Source organism: Emydura macquarii, unplaced genomic scaffold (assembly GCF_026122565.2).
Source record: "Emydura macquarii macquarii isolate MOO-44397 ecotype Brisbane River unplaced genomic scaffold, CSIRO-AGI_Emac_v2 contig_1253, whole genome shotgun sequence".
NCBI lineage: Eukaryota > Metazoa > Chordata > Testudines > Chelidae > Emydura > Emydura macquarii.
In genome coordinates, this window is record NW_027131390.1 from 83,613,866 (window position 1) to 83,628,980 (window position 15,115).

General features: G+C 40.3%; 1 long non-coding RNA gene across 1 annotated transcript in view; it reads right to left on the reverse strand.

The window, feature by feature from the left end:
• LOC137154192 (uncharacterized) overlaps positions 1 to 12,740 on the reverse strand; it is a 71,595-nt gene extending 58,855 nt beyond the window's left edge. Inside the window, exon 1 of the long non-coding RNA XR_010920134.1 lies at positions 12,646 to 12,740. This is a non-coding gene — a long non-coding RNA (uncharacterized lncRNA). The remainder of the gene's footprint in view (positions 1 to 12,645) is intronic.
• Between the last annotated feature and the right edge of the window lie 2,375 nt (positions 12,741 to 15,115).

Here is a 15,115-nt window from a genome sequence, read left to right on the forward strand (position 1 = left end):
ACTATTTTCCACTTTTTTTTTTTTTTTTTTTTTTAAAGTACTCTTGGGCATCTGAGCTCCCTAGGCGCTAGTTCTCCAGCTGTAAGATACAAATCACTTCAATTGTAGCCAAGCCAAGCCAATCTGCACCCCCTAGATTCAGCTGAGAACAGAACAGAAGCCATAATATGCTACAAGGAAAGCTGTATTTCCTAACAATTCAAAACGAAGAAATACTGGAAATCCCACAATGAAAAGAGGTCCCATGAGATTTCACCCTATTTCAAAGGCCAAAATGTATTCAAGTAAGTTTAGATATGCATAACGGAACTGAACTCCCAAAACTTTTGAGGTTTGCCCACAATTATATTGAAGGTAGCATGGCATGGTAAAATGCTTGTGTACCCATATCCTTGTGTTCAGTGATACTTGCTGAAAACAAAATCTATTCCTTTACATCTAATCTGAATAAGTTTGTAATTAAAGTATTGATTTGATTCATCTTTCAACTAATCTCCAGCCACTAGGCAATAGGATCTTCAGTGAGGGACCGATTACCCCACATTTGCCTACCAGGATGTTTCATGCACCTTCTTTTGAAACATCTGATGCTGGTCCCCATGGGATTCAGGATAATGGACTGAAGATGGACTATAGGTCTCTTGCAATATGGCAGTTCTTATGTTCCTATGATTGAGAGTTATTCTGTCATGTCAAATGAAGAAACACTTTGTATACTAATTTATATATACATATAGATTTTAGCCATGTAGTGTAATTCTTTGATAAGGGCTGAGATAACTATTGAGTATATAAAATGTTAAAAGCAAATTCATATAGATTTTAATGAAAATTATAATATCTGTTTGGTTTGTTTCTAAATCTGGAGTTCTCTCCTTTTTTCTTTTCTTTTCTTTTCTTTTTGCTTCATGAGGGAATACTGGGTACATATTAAATAAGCATCATAGTTGAAATTCAACCATCACCTGCTAGATTTCTTACTTTATATTGTAAAGACTCAAAGGAGATGAAAAACTCAAGGTTAATAAGATTATCACCATTCTTTTTGATATCTAAATCTGTGCCACCAGCCCTTTCTTCACTGAGCAGAAGATTGCAATCATTGCTAAAGTCCCAGGTTTTTGCTTCTGTGCACAAAAATTAAACCAGTGGTGTGTAGCTGAACATATTCCAAATAGCAAGAGCATATCATTAGCATATTAGCGGCATCAACAAAAAATAGTTGAAAACAAAAACATTGCATACAAATAGAGTATGTGCAAGAAGCTGCTATGAAAGAAACTCATTTCAATATTGTTTTCCTAATGAATCTTCGCAGAGTGGTATAAAATCCCACAGCTAAGGCTTTTGTACACTGTTAAATGCTGTAAATTTTATTCTCTTAAACCACCTAATTTCTTGTTAATCCATTTCATCAATGAAGAACATTGTATTATACGGAAGTTAACATATTCCACTCAAAGTAAATGTACCTAGTGGCTACAAAAACAACACTGAAAAACAAAGTATCATTTTTATGAGTTAAGACCTACATGGCATTCAAGCGAATTTATTAATATTATTTGTATTGGAGCAGCACCTAGGAGCCCCAGTCATGGACCATGGCTTCATTGTAGGAGCTGTACAAACACAGAACAAAATGACAATCCCCACATGAAAGAGCCTTCAGTATGCACTGAAGATATGTACACACTGAGGTGGCAAATTTGCCACCATCAGATTGATCTATCTGGATCGATTGAGTGGCAGTGAAGACCCGCTCAATCGATCCAGAACTCAATTCAATTAAACCACCTCCTCAAAAGACAAAGCACTGCATCAACAGGAACGCATTTCCCATTGGCACAGCACAGTGGAGATGGTGCGCTAAATGGAAGTTAGGAAGTCAACAGGAGTTACACAAGCTATTCTGTATAGTTTGTGTAACTCCCGTCGACTGCCCCTGAATTTCCCAGTAAGTGTGTACTAAGCCAGATGAAAGAGTATGTAGATAATATGTTAAAAAGCATCTTGCCCCAGATTAGCAAAATTCTCTCAATTGTTGGTTTAATTTTATTTCTGAAATGGCAATAAGTATCCTAAATATTCTAAGATGTTCATAACTCTAGTAGGATTAACACCAACAAAAGCATGGACAAAATGGTAAGACCAAAAGGTGCACATCAAGTACTATATGTCACTGATTGTACCTGTATTTGATGTGCTGGAAGTGATGGGCTAAACTGGGAGTCTGTCCCTAATGGAAGTTTGCCCAGAGGGGTTGCAGGGATGAAGCCCTATGGAAGGCAGAATAGGAAGGAGCCCAGGGAAAGAGCAGCAAGGGTTGAGACTGTATAGACTGTTGCTGGTTATATGGTCCCTGTGCAGAAACCAGGAATAGAGAGTGGACCTGAGTTTTCCGACCAGCCACTGGGAAGTGGTACAGAACTAGTGAAGATGGCATCTGGACAGTTAGTCCAGTGAGATGTTGATACCTCAGAAGGGGAGAACTACAGTGATCTGGCCAGAGAGCCAAGTCATGGAGAGGGAGAACCCTGAATCATGAAGATGGAGTAAAATTTCCCCAGAAAGAGAGAGAGAGATACCACGGGGATGAGTAACTGAAGAAGGGAGGTGTCATATCAGTTGAGAGGCAATCCCCAGATGGGCCACAACGAGGTGCCTCAATGGTGACAGGAGCAGAAAGGGAGAGTGGATGCTTGGGGGATATGTGCTGCAATGTGGAGTCTTCTCCCACTAGGTCATTAGCTTGGTTCCAACCCAGATCTGTTTCCATCTGACAGCTATTGTGTGGTATATGGGGGAGAAGGGAAAAAAAAAAAAAAAAAGAATCAGTGGCCTCAGGCTAGATCTGACAGGTGTCCTGATCATAACCTAGCACTGCAATAGGCACTACTAATTTGCACCCTTGATGACCATCTTAGCACAAAATGAAGGATAGAATGGAGATAGAGAATCACATGCTTTCTAGATCTGTTTCTCCGAGGTCAGGGCTGAAGCATATTGGTTGGGCAGTGTGAGGAAGCTACCCACATGCATTTTCTGGAGTTGGCATTCCATCCCCTTCCACCTGCACTAAAATCAAATTGAAGGGGCAAGGAGGAGGGGGAAGAAAGGTAAAGTGGAAGATTTCTCCCATTTTTCTGTAGTGAACTAATGGTTGGGTCTTAAGGTTTTACTCCTGGGTGAGATGGAATAAGGGCAATCAAGCAGTAGAGTCTCCCAAAACAATCAGTTTTTAGCTGCGTAAAAAATAGCACCTAGAGGTGAACCAGGTGTCCACCCTCTTGACTTATTTCCAACTCAGCAGAAGGCAGCTTAAGCAGCAAAGGGAGAGCAGATTTGGTACTTAGGTACAACTATGACTATAGTTTTTTCAAGCTATCAAGACTCAGAATTTAAAAAGGATAAAAAGCCCATCGTGTACATTTGATACATCAATGCATTTGATGCTGGTTCCTGCTCAACACAGCTAGGGAACCTTCAGAGCATAAATACCTCTGAATATGTTTTAGTTTTCAATAGAGCTGGATGAATGCTGCAACAAAATTGTGAATATTTGATTGAATTTTTAACCAGTACTATTGCAATTGCACTCACCGTCCCCTCCCTCTTTGTATTCATTTTTATATATACTAACAGATGAGTTTAACAGCAGTGAATTTTAAGCAAATATTGGACAAAAGTTTCAGAAAAGTTTGAATTCATAAATGCAAGTATTAACACTACAAACCTGATTCTAAGTGTTATGTTCATCTGACCAGGGAACAGAAAATTTCTGGTTTCTTAAAGACTCAGTCACACTGATATAACATTAGGAGTGATTCTAATGTAGCTGATTGTCTAGTAAAACCCCTTCATTTCATATTACTGAGATACGAGAACAGGTGAAATAATGAGAAAGTAGTATTGCTAAATGTTAGGTGTAAAAAAGAAAAATGTGAAAAGTCAGTTGGAACAAGAGCAGCCCTCAAAGTTTATTACAGAAATATTTTAATATTCCAGAAGGTTTTTAATACAGTGGTTGAAATAGTTTCTTCATCTGACAGGTGAAAAAAACACAAAAAACCTCAAACCCATTTAAAAAGGTATATGACAACTTATCTATGGGCCAAATTCTGCTTTCAGGTAAAACAGTGTAAATCTGAAATAACTCCATTCGTGAAGTTAGACCAATGTAAATCCAGAGGAACTCCATTAGTACAGTGACTCTCGATTTACACTGCTCTGACTGAGAGTAGAATCTGGTGCTTTTAAATTTAGGATATAGATTTGTAATTATTATTGGCAGCACAAGTACAGGGCCCAGCTAATGAAAAGTGAATTTATGAAGATAGGCAACAACTTTCCCTGGTAGCTTTTAAGTAGTCAACCGCCTTTTAAAATACTGCTTACTGGGACAGCTTCATGAAATACATATAATGCTAGATTCACAAGAGCACGTAGGCACCTAAATCCCAGAATCCGGGCTCCCTAGGATTCATAAAACCCCCACTCAGCTGCTGCCAAACCCTGTAAATGCCTAAATTCACTCAATGACTAAACATTTACAGTAATAATTCCCTAGGCGCCTATGTTTCTGGCTGTACATGTGTGCACTGCTGCACCAAGCCAAGCATCTGGATGCCTAAGCCCCAAAGCAATTCACAAACTAGGAAAGATAGGCCTTCCTCCGCCTAACTTCCTTGCAGGTCCTAATCTGGCAGGCACGCTCAGAGCTCATCTATAGAATCAGGCCCTTATGGGCAAGCAAAATGGTTGGAGGGATGAGGTATCCTAACCACTGGGGTACAAGTTATGAGGGAGATGCTCCTCCGCCCTCTAGGCTTCTTGCAAAAATTGCATAGGTGCCTAATACCAAGAGAGGGTTTGCAGCTGAGAATCTCAGACAGAGGAAGCATCTGCCAGCAACTCAGACTTAGGCATCTAGCTCTGAAAGACAGGCAGGGTTTAGCACACCCCTCTCCTTGGCAGCCCCTATTGACTACCTTAGGTGATGAGCTACTTTTTTGTGAATCCCACCTTAAGGTGTCTATCCCCACCACTGATGTATAGGGAACCAAGGCTCCCAAGTCAGTCTTTGTGAATCCCAGTGACTTTCTAGGTACCTAAGAATTAAGCATGTCGACAGTTCACATCACCACACCTAAGTTTCTTTGTGAATCTAGCCCATGATTTTTTCCTTAATATGTTTCAGAAGCCCTAATGAAAGTTTGCTATCTAATTTATCCATAGCCAGAGCAGGGAGTGGATTAATACCACAATTCCATCTGAGCCTAGGAATACAAAACTACTGTATGAACCCAAATTCTTAACATAATGGCTATATTGGGTCAGACCAATGGTCCATGTAGCCCACTATCCTGTCCGCCAATCGTGGCCAGTTCCAGATTCTTCAGAAGGAGTGAACAGAACAGGACAATTATTGAGTGATCCAGTCATGTTGTTTCATCCCAGCTTCTGGCAGTCAGAGGTTTAGGGACACCCAGAGCATGGTGTTGTGTCCCAGACCACCTTGACTAATAGCCATTGATGGACATATCCTCCATGAATTTATCTAATTCTTTTTTGGACACAGTTATATTTTTAGCCTTCAGAACAACTGCTGGCAATGAGCTCCACAGGTTGACTGTGTGTCTTGTGAAGAAGTATTTATGTTTCTTTTAAACCTATGGCCTATTATTTCATTGGGTGACCCCTGGTTCTTCCATTATGTGAAGGGGTAAATAACACTTCCTTATTCTTTCTCCACACCATTCATGATTTTATAGACCTCTATCTTATTTCCCCTTAGTCGTCTCTTTTCAAAATTGAATAGTCTCTTTTTTTTACTCTCTCCTCATATGGAAACTGTTCCATACATCAATCATTTTTTGCCCCCCTTCTCTGGACTTTTTCCAATATCTTTTTTGAGATGGGGCAATCATAACTGCACACAATGTTCAAGGGGTGGGCATTCCCTGGATTTATATAGTGGCATTATATTTTCTGTGTTATATTCTAAACCTCTTCCTAATGGTTCCTTACGTTGGCTTTTTTTGAATGCTTCTGCACATGGAGCAGATGTTTTCAAAGAACTATCTGCAATGACTCCAAGATCTTTCTTGAGTGGGAACAGCTAATTTAGACCCCATCATTTTGTATGTGTAGTTGAGATTATGTTTTGCAATGTGCATTACTTTGCATTGTCAACATTGAATTCCATTTGCCATTTTGTTGCTTATTTAAATTGAATGAGATGCCAAATCCTTGACAGAGTAACGATGAAATTATGGCCACTCATAGTTTGTCATCTTTCCATCAATGTGATCCAGAGGTTGAAGCAAGTAAAATACACTAAGTATGCTGAGTGGGAGTCAAAATTGTAAGGGTAAAACTAGAATACCCAAATAGGGAGTATGTATTGCTGACTACATCTAAACAATCTGGCTCACAGAATCATAAACTGGAGGTGGAAAATCTAGTATGTCACCACCCTATTGCAGCTCTCTATAGCTTTATGTATCTTCTCATGAATTGTCCAGTCCAGTTTCAGGTGGCCCTACCAACAGGGATTCCCTCACTTCTCTTGAAAGATTTTTAAACAGTCTAATAGACCTCTCATTAGGAATTTTTTCCTTCAACTAGCCTAAAGTGTCCTTTAGAATCATAGAATCATAGAATATTAGAGTTGGAAGGGACCTCAGGAGGTCATCTAGTCCAACCCCCTGCTCAAAGCAGGACTAACCTCAGCTATATCATCCCAACCAGGGCTTTGTCAAGCCTCAGCTTAAAAACCTCTAAGGATGGAGATTCCACCACCTCCCTAGGTAACCTATTCCAGTGCTTCACCACCCTCCTAGTAAAAAACTTTTTCCTAATGTCCAACCTAGACCTCCCGCCCTGCAACTTGAGACCGTTCTGTCATCTGCCACCACCAAGAACAGCCTAGCCCCATCCTCCCTGGAACCTCCTTTCAGGTAGTTAAAGGCCGCTATCAAATCCCCCCTCACTCTTCTCTTTTGCAGACTAAACAAGCCCAGTTCCCTCAGCCTCTCCTCATAAGTCCTGTTTATTTATTTCATGAATATCACGTTAGGACCACCCAAACAATTCCAGTCTGGTTTATGTTTGTCTAATGAAATGTTCCATTTGTTTTTCACTGTGGTTTCTATTCAATTGTAAAATGATCCCCCAATTCTCTGCTCAGTGCGGCTGCCTTCAGCTGTTCAGATCATAACCACAAAAGTGATGCAACTGTCCACTGGAGAATCCTCCCCATGTTGATCCTTTTATAGTGGCACAGTGGCAGATCCTCCTGCCAGCATGGAATGGCCAAAATGGGACATGGTGAAGACAGCCCAACATCCTATTGATCACCAGCTGTCATATGAGCCCACTGGGGCTATTGGCAACAGGCACAACTTAGAGCAGCCTCGAGGCTGTTTGGATCTAGGATTTTGATTCTTGATTTAGGTCCATTTCCACTCTTTACTGGTAATTATAAAGAGTACAGTAATAGCATAACATTAATTTTATATATAAATATGCTTGCCAAGTTACACTAGCAAGTTACACTTAACACTCTTCCTAACCATAGTATTTTTTAAAGTAATTGTATTTAGTGAACTTGACATGTTCTAGATTGGTTATTCAGGAGAATTAAGTCCTCCATTTATCCACAGATCAGGTACATCATAGACAAAAGCAGTGCAAGATTGCTTATGTTGCCCCATTAATATAATCCAGATGTAAGCTTGGAGGAACAAGTAGTTTGGGCTTCAAGACCATTTAGTTCATGGCATCAGTTCTAAGATAGTCATTGTTTTGTTGGTAATTGCAAATCATGATGCTAGTAGATGCCTATCCACTAGGAACGAAATAGAAACCACCAATGCTTTTTAACCTCTGCCCCTATTTAAAATTTGTGCAATGCTTTCCATTCAGTTATGTAGGCCCAAGATTTTCAATGCTGAGCACAGCACAACTACAAAAATAAACCTTGCATCAAGGGGAGTGCCACATTCAACCCATTTTCATTGCTTTAGATTACCTCAGAAGCCACCCTCAAGGCTCTACTGACGCATTATAGCCATCATTCCTAGTAGGTTTATGCCACTTCTTCATTCACCTAAGGGTAGTGCCCAACACCTTCTCCTTTCTTGATAGGTCATACATGTTTCCTTTCAGCTTCAAAGAGAGACTTGATTTCTTAGAATTATGCAATGTGTGTGAGAGACCTTGGAAGGTAACTTGTAAGTGAGTCATCCAGTGCAACCATTTTTTCTTTGCAGAGTCAGTATTTAAAATTGAACTTGGTTCCTTTATCTCTGGTGGTTATTTGTTCAAAACAGACTAACCCCTGTTAAGACCATAAGCTAGTTGTTCCCAGCTTTTTCAGGAAATTACACCAATTTACCAGACCAAGATTTAAGCTGTAACAGCAGTTCCTAACATCTTTCATTTAACTGTGTACACTAACCCATAGACTTTAAGGACAGAAGGGATCATCATGATCATATAGTCTGACATCCTGCACATCACAGGCCACAGAACCTCATCCACCCTCTCCTGCAATAAGCCCATAACCTTGGGCTCAGTTACCGACGTCCTCAAATCTTAATTTAAAGACTTCAAGTTACAGAGAATCCACCATTTACGCTAGTTCAAACCAGCAAGTGATGCATGCCCCCATGCTGCAGAGGGAAGCAAAACTCCTCCAGGGTCTCTGCCAACCTGACTTGGGGGAAAATTGCTTCCTGACACCAAATATGGTGATCAGTTAGACCCTGAGCATGTGGATGAGACTCGCCATCCAGACACCTGGGAAAGAATTCTCTGTAGTAACTCAGAGCCCTCCCTCTCTAGTATCCCATCTCCAGCTGTTGGAGATATTTGTTAATAGATAATGCAGATGGGCCATATGCCACTGTGAGCAATCTCATCATACCATCCCCTCCATAAACTTATCAAGCTCAGCCTTGAACAAGTTAGGTTTTTGCCCCCACTATTCTCCTTGGAAGGCTGTTCCAGAATGTTACTCTTCTGATGGGTAGAAACATTTATCTACTTTCAAGCCTAAACTTGTTAATGGCCAGTTCATACCCATTTCTTCTTGTGCCAACTCTCCCTTAAGTTAAAAAACTCCTCTTCCTCCCTGGTGTTTATCCTTCTGAGTCTACATAGAGAGCAATCATATCTCCCCACAGCCTAACCCTTACTGTATCTTAAGCTGCTTCAGATCCAAGCACAGAGGCTCACCCTTCAGTATCTGTATTAGTGTATCACTGGAACTACTACAGAACTACTACAGTTATTATGGGCCTGATTCTATTACACTAATAGTATATTACTCCACAAATACTTCCACTGATGTCAATGGAACAGCTTGAAGAGTAAGATGCTCCTCAACCTGAGTATCAGAAACTGACTCTGTTTTGTGAGAGAATCTTTAGTTATTTCATCAATAAGCTCACACATTTCAGGGACAACATTTTGTTAGCACAGTGCTGCATAGAGGTGCATTTTATACAATTAAACTTTGCTGCATTTTACCATAACCTAAGAATCCAGCTTATATGAATAAATCTGTAACTAGACCACACATGATTATTAAGCTTAATATCAATTGTCCCTCATTAATGTTGCAGAGAAGTGATTAGCATTTTGAGGCAAACAAGGTGTAGTTAGTTAGTGGGACATGACCCTGCTGTCATTAAATTATATCTATGATTAATGATCTTCCGTAGCACAGAGCTTAAAGTTTGAGTAATAATGAATAGATTATAAAGTAGACAGGGGAAAATGAACCTTGAGGGTAGAATCACAGCAGCTGCTGCTCAAAGTTTATTTCAGATTACAACACCCTCTCTATAAGGCTGTGCCTGGGCTCCAAGGACTTTAGGGTGAGTGTGCAAATATAGGTCTTTATAATGCAACTTATAGAAGTTTGGGGACCAGAACTGAAGTCAGTGGAGACAGTTTGCCTAGTGGCTAGAGCTCAGGCTTCTATTCTTGAGGCTTTCCATAAGGGTTTGATTTGTCTGAAGCCACAGCCTCATCTCCTGATTGGTTGCAATTCCTAATCAGTTGTAGATATAAACTTGACAAGCTGCTCTCCGTGCAGGCTGAATTTGTCCTGTTTTGACTCAGACAGGATTCCCACCTCAGAATTAGGTGGAAAAGCTAGCAAGCTGCTGGCACAGCACCTAAAACAAAAGGCTTCTGCATGCGGAATCATGGCCATTTGTAATAAACCGGGTAAATTATGTACATCACCTAAAGATATTGAGTTCTTTAATTTTTACAAAAATCTTTTTAAGTTGGACAAAAACCCCTCTACAGATGGTTTGGATCAATTTTTCAAAAATACCACATTACTGCAGCCCAGTATGAACACCTTGATGAAGGATGAGTTTACTGAGTTTATTCTTGTTTAAGAATATGAAAATGGGGAAAGCTCCGGAACCAGATGGCTTCCCTGCTGAGTTTTATAAACACTTCCTTGGACTCCTGTCTGACAACACACTTGAACTATTTAATGAGTCACTTCTAGAGGGCACTCTTCCCCCTTAGCTAAGGAAAGCCTTAATATTCCTAAAGCAGGAAGGGACACCACACTATGTTCCAAACATAGGCTAGTTTCAGTTAACAGAGATGTCAATATATTAGCAAAAGTTCTAGTTTAATGAGACTGGATACGGTTTGGGGCTCTGTCACCCACCCAAATCAAATCTGGTTTGTCCAACTTCGATAGCCTTTGGCAACTTATTGATATTATGACAAAGAAATATGCTGACCACAGATTACAAGCCATGTAAGACTTAGACACAAAAAGGCTTTCGATAGGGTGGGATGGAAGTATGTTTTTTACCCTACAAAGATTTATATTTGGACCTATGTCTAGTTCATTGACCCAAATTCAACTGTTATATTCTAGCCCAACTTTTTGTCTCATGACCAACACTGGGGTCTCAGATTTCTTCAGTCTCTTCAGGGGAACTAGGGAAGGGTACCCACTATTTCCATTACTTTTTATTTGGCTCTGGAGCCCCTGACAATGGCTATAGGGCTCATACAGATATCTGAGGCATACAAGCCGGTTCCATGGAGCATAAATTGATGTTACATGCAGACATGAAAATATTCAAAGCAGAAACCACAGTTCTGGCCCTCTCATCATTGATTCAGGAATTTAGACCAATATCTGGGTAAAAAATAATTTTGTGGAAAACTGGAACCATTAGAACTCTTTCAGCTGTCATGTGCTGGAGCTTTCTCTCGATGGAATTTCCACAGCCTCAAGAATATTTAAAGGATTGGAAAAGATGCCTTATAGTGGTAGATTCAAGGAGCTCAATTTATTTATCTTAACAAAGAGAAGATTAAGGGGTGACTTGATCAGTCTACATGGGGAACAAATATTTGATAACAGGCTCTTCAATCTAGCTGACAATAGTATAACAAGATCCAATGGCTGAAAGTTGAAGCTAGAAAAACAGACTGGAAATAAGGAATACATTTTTAACAGTGAAGGTCACTAGCAAAATTTATCAATATTTGAGGTAGATTCTCCATCATGGGCAATTTTTAAATCAAGACTTTGAAAAATTTTCTAAAAGGTTTAATTTGTGTTTCAATTAGAGCATTTCAGGGAAGTTCTATGGCCTATGTTATGCAGGAGGTCAGACTAGGGGACCAAAGTGGTCCTTCATAGATTCTAAGGCCAGGACAGCCAAACCAATGCAACTAAGTATTTAGGTATAAAAGTACCAATGAACATTACACTAGTGAAGAATAATTTAGATCTTGTGGTCTCTCAAGTAGTTAATGATACAAATAGTGTTTGTCTCCCTTAACCTGGAAGGGTTAACATAATAAAAATATTTTGCCTCGGCACTTCTTTTTTGATGGGTTAAACCTGTATACTTTCCTCCATCTTACTTCAGAAAATTTAACAGCACCACAGACTGATCCTTGCAGCCTTCAAGAATCACCAAGCACATGAGTTTACAAAAATCAAAGAGTAGGTTTATGCTCAGAACAGAGCAGTAGTCTGAGTTAGCAGCCAAAGAAGGAATAGCTTACTGCCAAAAAGAGATCAGTTATACAATTTTGAAGATATTTGAACCCCACCAAAATTCCCTCTCTGTAATGCCAACATACACACACACACATCCTTCATCCCCACCCCCTTTTCCCTCATGTCTGGTCAGCCTCCTTCCCTTTTCTCCCTATTTAAAATCTTCTATTTTATTATTTCTATTTTATTATTGTAACCTCCTCCCTAACGTTATGGCTTCATAGTATTATATTGTTCTGTGCAGCTTTGAATTGTTAAATTGCATAATTCTATCGGCCATCCCATGAAGTATATGGTCTGTATACAAGTTGTAAGTACATTTTCTTTTATGTACTTTTCAGTCTGCTTCTTTACAAAAAAATCAATTAAAATTAATCTCAAAAACAAAACCAGAAAGTGTTATTGAAGGGGTGCACAGTGTAGTGTTGCGTTAGTAGGCTGCTGGACTGCCCCAGAAAAGAGTCAGCAGTCTAGTGCAATAGGGAGTTTTCATTGTTTTATGTAACAAATTATCATGCACTTATCACCTACTAAGAAGTTCTGCTAAGGTGTATTAGCTCAATATGGTTATTAAATAAACTTACCTTCATCATAAGTGAATGTTGTCCCCCTGGATGAGTAAGTAGGCTTGTGGAGTTGGAATAGGATCTGTAGCTTTTGGGCACTTTGAGACACACTGGTTACTGAATCCTAAAAACCACAGAGTCAGAGTCCATGCCCCTATCCGTCCGTTCATCATGCCCACACCCCCCATGACCCTAGACAACATAGAGCATAGGTATAGGTGATGCAGGCTTCACTTTGATGCCTTCTTCATAGTCACGTGTCTTCTCTCACCCCCATTGAGAACAGGGTTGGTTTCACTGCATTAGAGATGTCTGCAGTCCTTGGAGAGATTTCATCCTATGATAATGGGTTTTTTTTTTAATGCAGCTATGCTGGTTAGCCAATCAGGGCAGTTGAAACATCTAACCTTCATTAATATCATTTAGCCATCATACAAATCTGCCTTACCTGGAAGGGGTGATAGGCAGAGATGATTGCAGCTCAAAAAGTTCCACCAGGTGTGAGCAGATGGGGGTGAGAGACAAGGACACTGCAGAGCAGGTGCTCTCAGATTTCAGGCAATTAGGGAAAGTTGACAATGTTCCTGTAATAAGTTTCCTTTATTCCTGAGAGATATTGTTATAAAACCCTCTTGTTTAATTAATGGACTCGTTATCCTAAGAACCAGGTGAACACTTGCCTTGTGAATATCCACAAATGGGAAATACTATTGTTTTCTGGTTCAATCACTGTGATCCACATTAATCCCGGGCTATAACTGGCTTTTGAAGTGACAGAATGGGACAGATTTTCATTAATGTACCCCTTTTTACATGCACACATAAATGAGGGTTTGGGGTTTTTTTGCAGTTGCGCAATTTGCGCAAGCTGTGCCCTTATTTATCTCATGATGGCCTTGCAAGAGCAACACATGCCCTTGTGACCACAAGCATGATTATCATAATTTCCTCTTAGCAGGGCTTCCAGCAGGCCATCTCTGTCTCTTGCATCTCGTTCAGAATTCAGCAGCATGTTTGCTCATTAACGTTTGGAGCAACTGTGATCATGTTATACCTCTCCTGTGGCCTTTACATTGCCTGCTTTTAAAGTGGCAAATAGACTTAGAAATGGCACTGTAACAGTGGTGTAGCATTTTTTTTTTTTTAAAGAAGAAGTGGATACACTAAACCAGTGTGTCTCAACCTTTTAAGTAGCAAGCACCCTCTAACTTCTGAAAATTTTAATAAGTACCCCAACACACAATTTTCCACACCGGGAGCTGGGACTGGGGGGGGGGGGGGAAGCGAGCAGCTGCTGCCTGCCTCCCTTCACTGGATTTTTTGCCATGTACCCCCTGCCTGTGTCTCACGTACCCCCAGGGGTATGCGTACCACAGGTTGAAAAACCATGCACTAAACTAAACTCCATGTTCCCAAAATGAGAACTATTGTACTACTGGAATCTTAAAGCCCTCAAGGGAAAAAGGATGGTCCAGTGGTTAAAGCACTGGATTGGGACACAACATCTGGATTTAATTCTTGAGTCTACCACAAGCCTCCAGTGTGAATTTGTCTAAGTGACTTAATTTCTCTGTGTCTCGGTTCCCCTCTATAAAATGGATATAAAAATACTTCTCTGCCTCACAAGGCATTGTGAGGATAAATATTTAGGTACGATGGTGATCAAAGCTATATAAGCACCTAGATAGACAGAAGAAGGATATGCACACCTGACTCTTTCATTTTGGTCCTATTTGTGCATTTACCTCCCCCTATGGTCCTCCTTCTGATCATTCTTCTTGGGATGTCTCTTTGCCCCTTCCCGCAGCACATACTCTTTCCTAATCCCCCTCCTGCTTCTGAGAAGTCTAAGATGCACCATTGTTCTAGAGTTAGTAAGTGGGACTGTGGGTAGCTGCCTTCTTCTCTTATCCTTCTGACACCTCATTCTGCTTCAGACAGACCAGGGGAAGGAGCAGGCAGAGCAAGGGCTATAGAATGTGCAGCTAAAGAGCAGGGAAAGATGAAGCTTCTATAGCAGCTTCTATAGCAGCAGTTGCAAAAACTGTACTTAGGGGCCCCAAGAAATACAGATAAAACATTGCTCAGTCTCATCTGCTTGGGCTAGGTCCTTGTGGTTGTCAGACCTCCTTGACAGCCCTCTCAATTCTAGTATCTCCTATTGATCCCAGGCATATCATCTTCTCTGTCTACCTTCCCTCCTCGTTCCCTGTTTTGCCTATGGCATCTTTGTTTTTTATTGTAGAGGAAGTGGTTTTAACTAGGTTTCCATTGTATTTCAGTGATGTTTGTATTATTCTGTGCAGTGCTGCAAGGACTCTGGTGGGACAGCTTTATAAATAAAATTACCCTATTTTATGGATACACACAGAACTATCCCATTTGCACCTGCAAAAGTGATCTTTGCACATGCCATGAAAAATGTATGTACTGGAGTGTGCATAAAGACCCATTTGATCAGGTCTCTAAAGCCTAAACTATGCTTCTC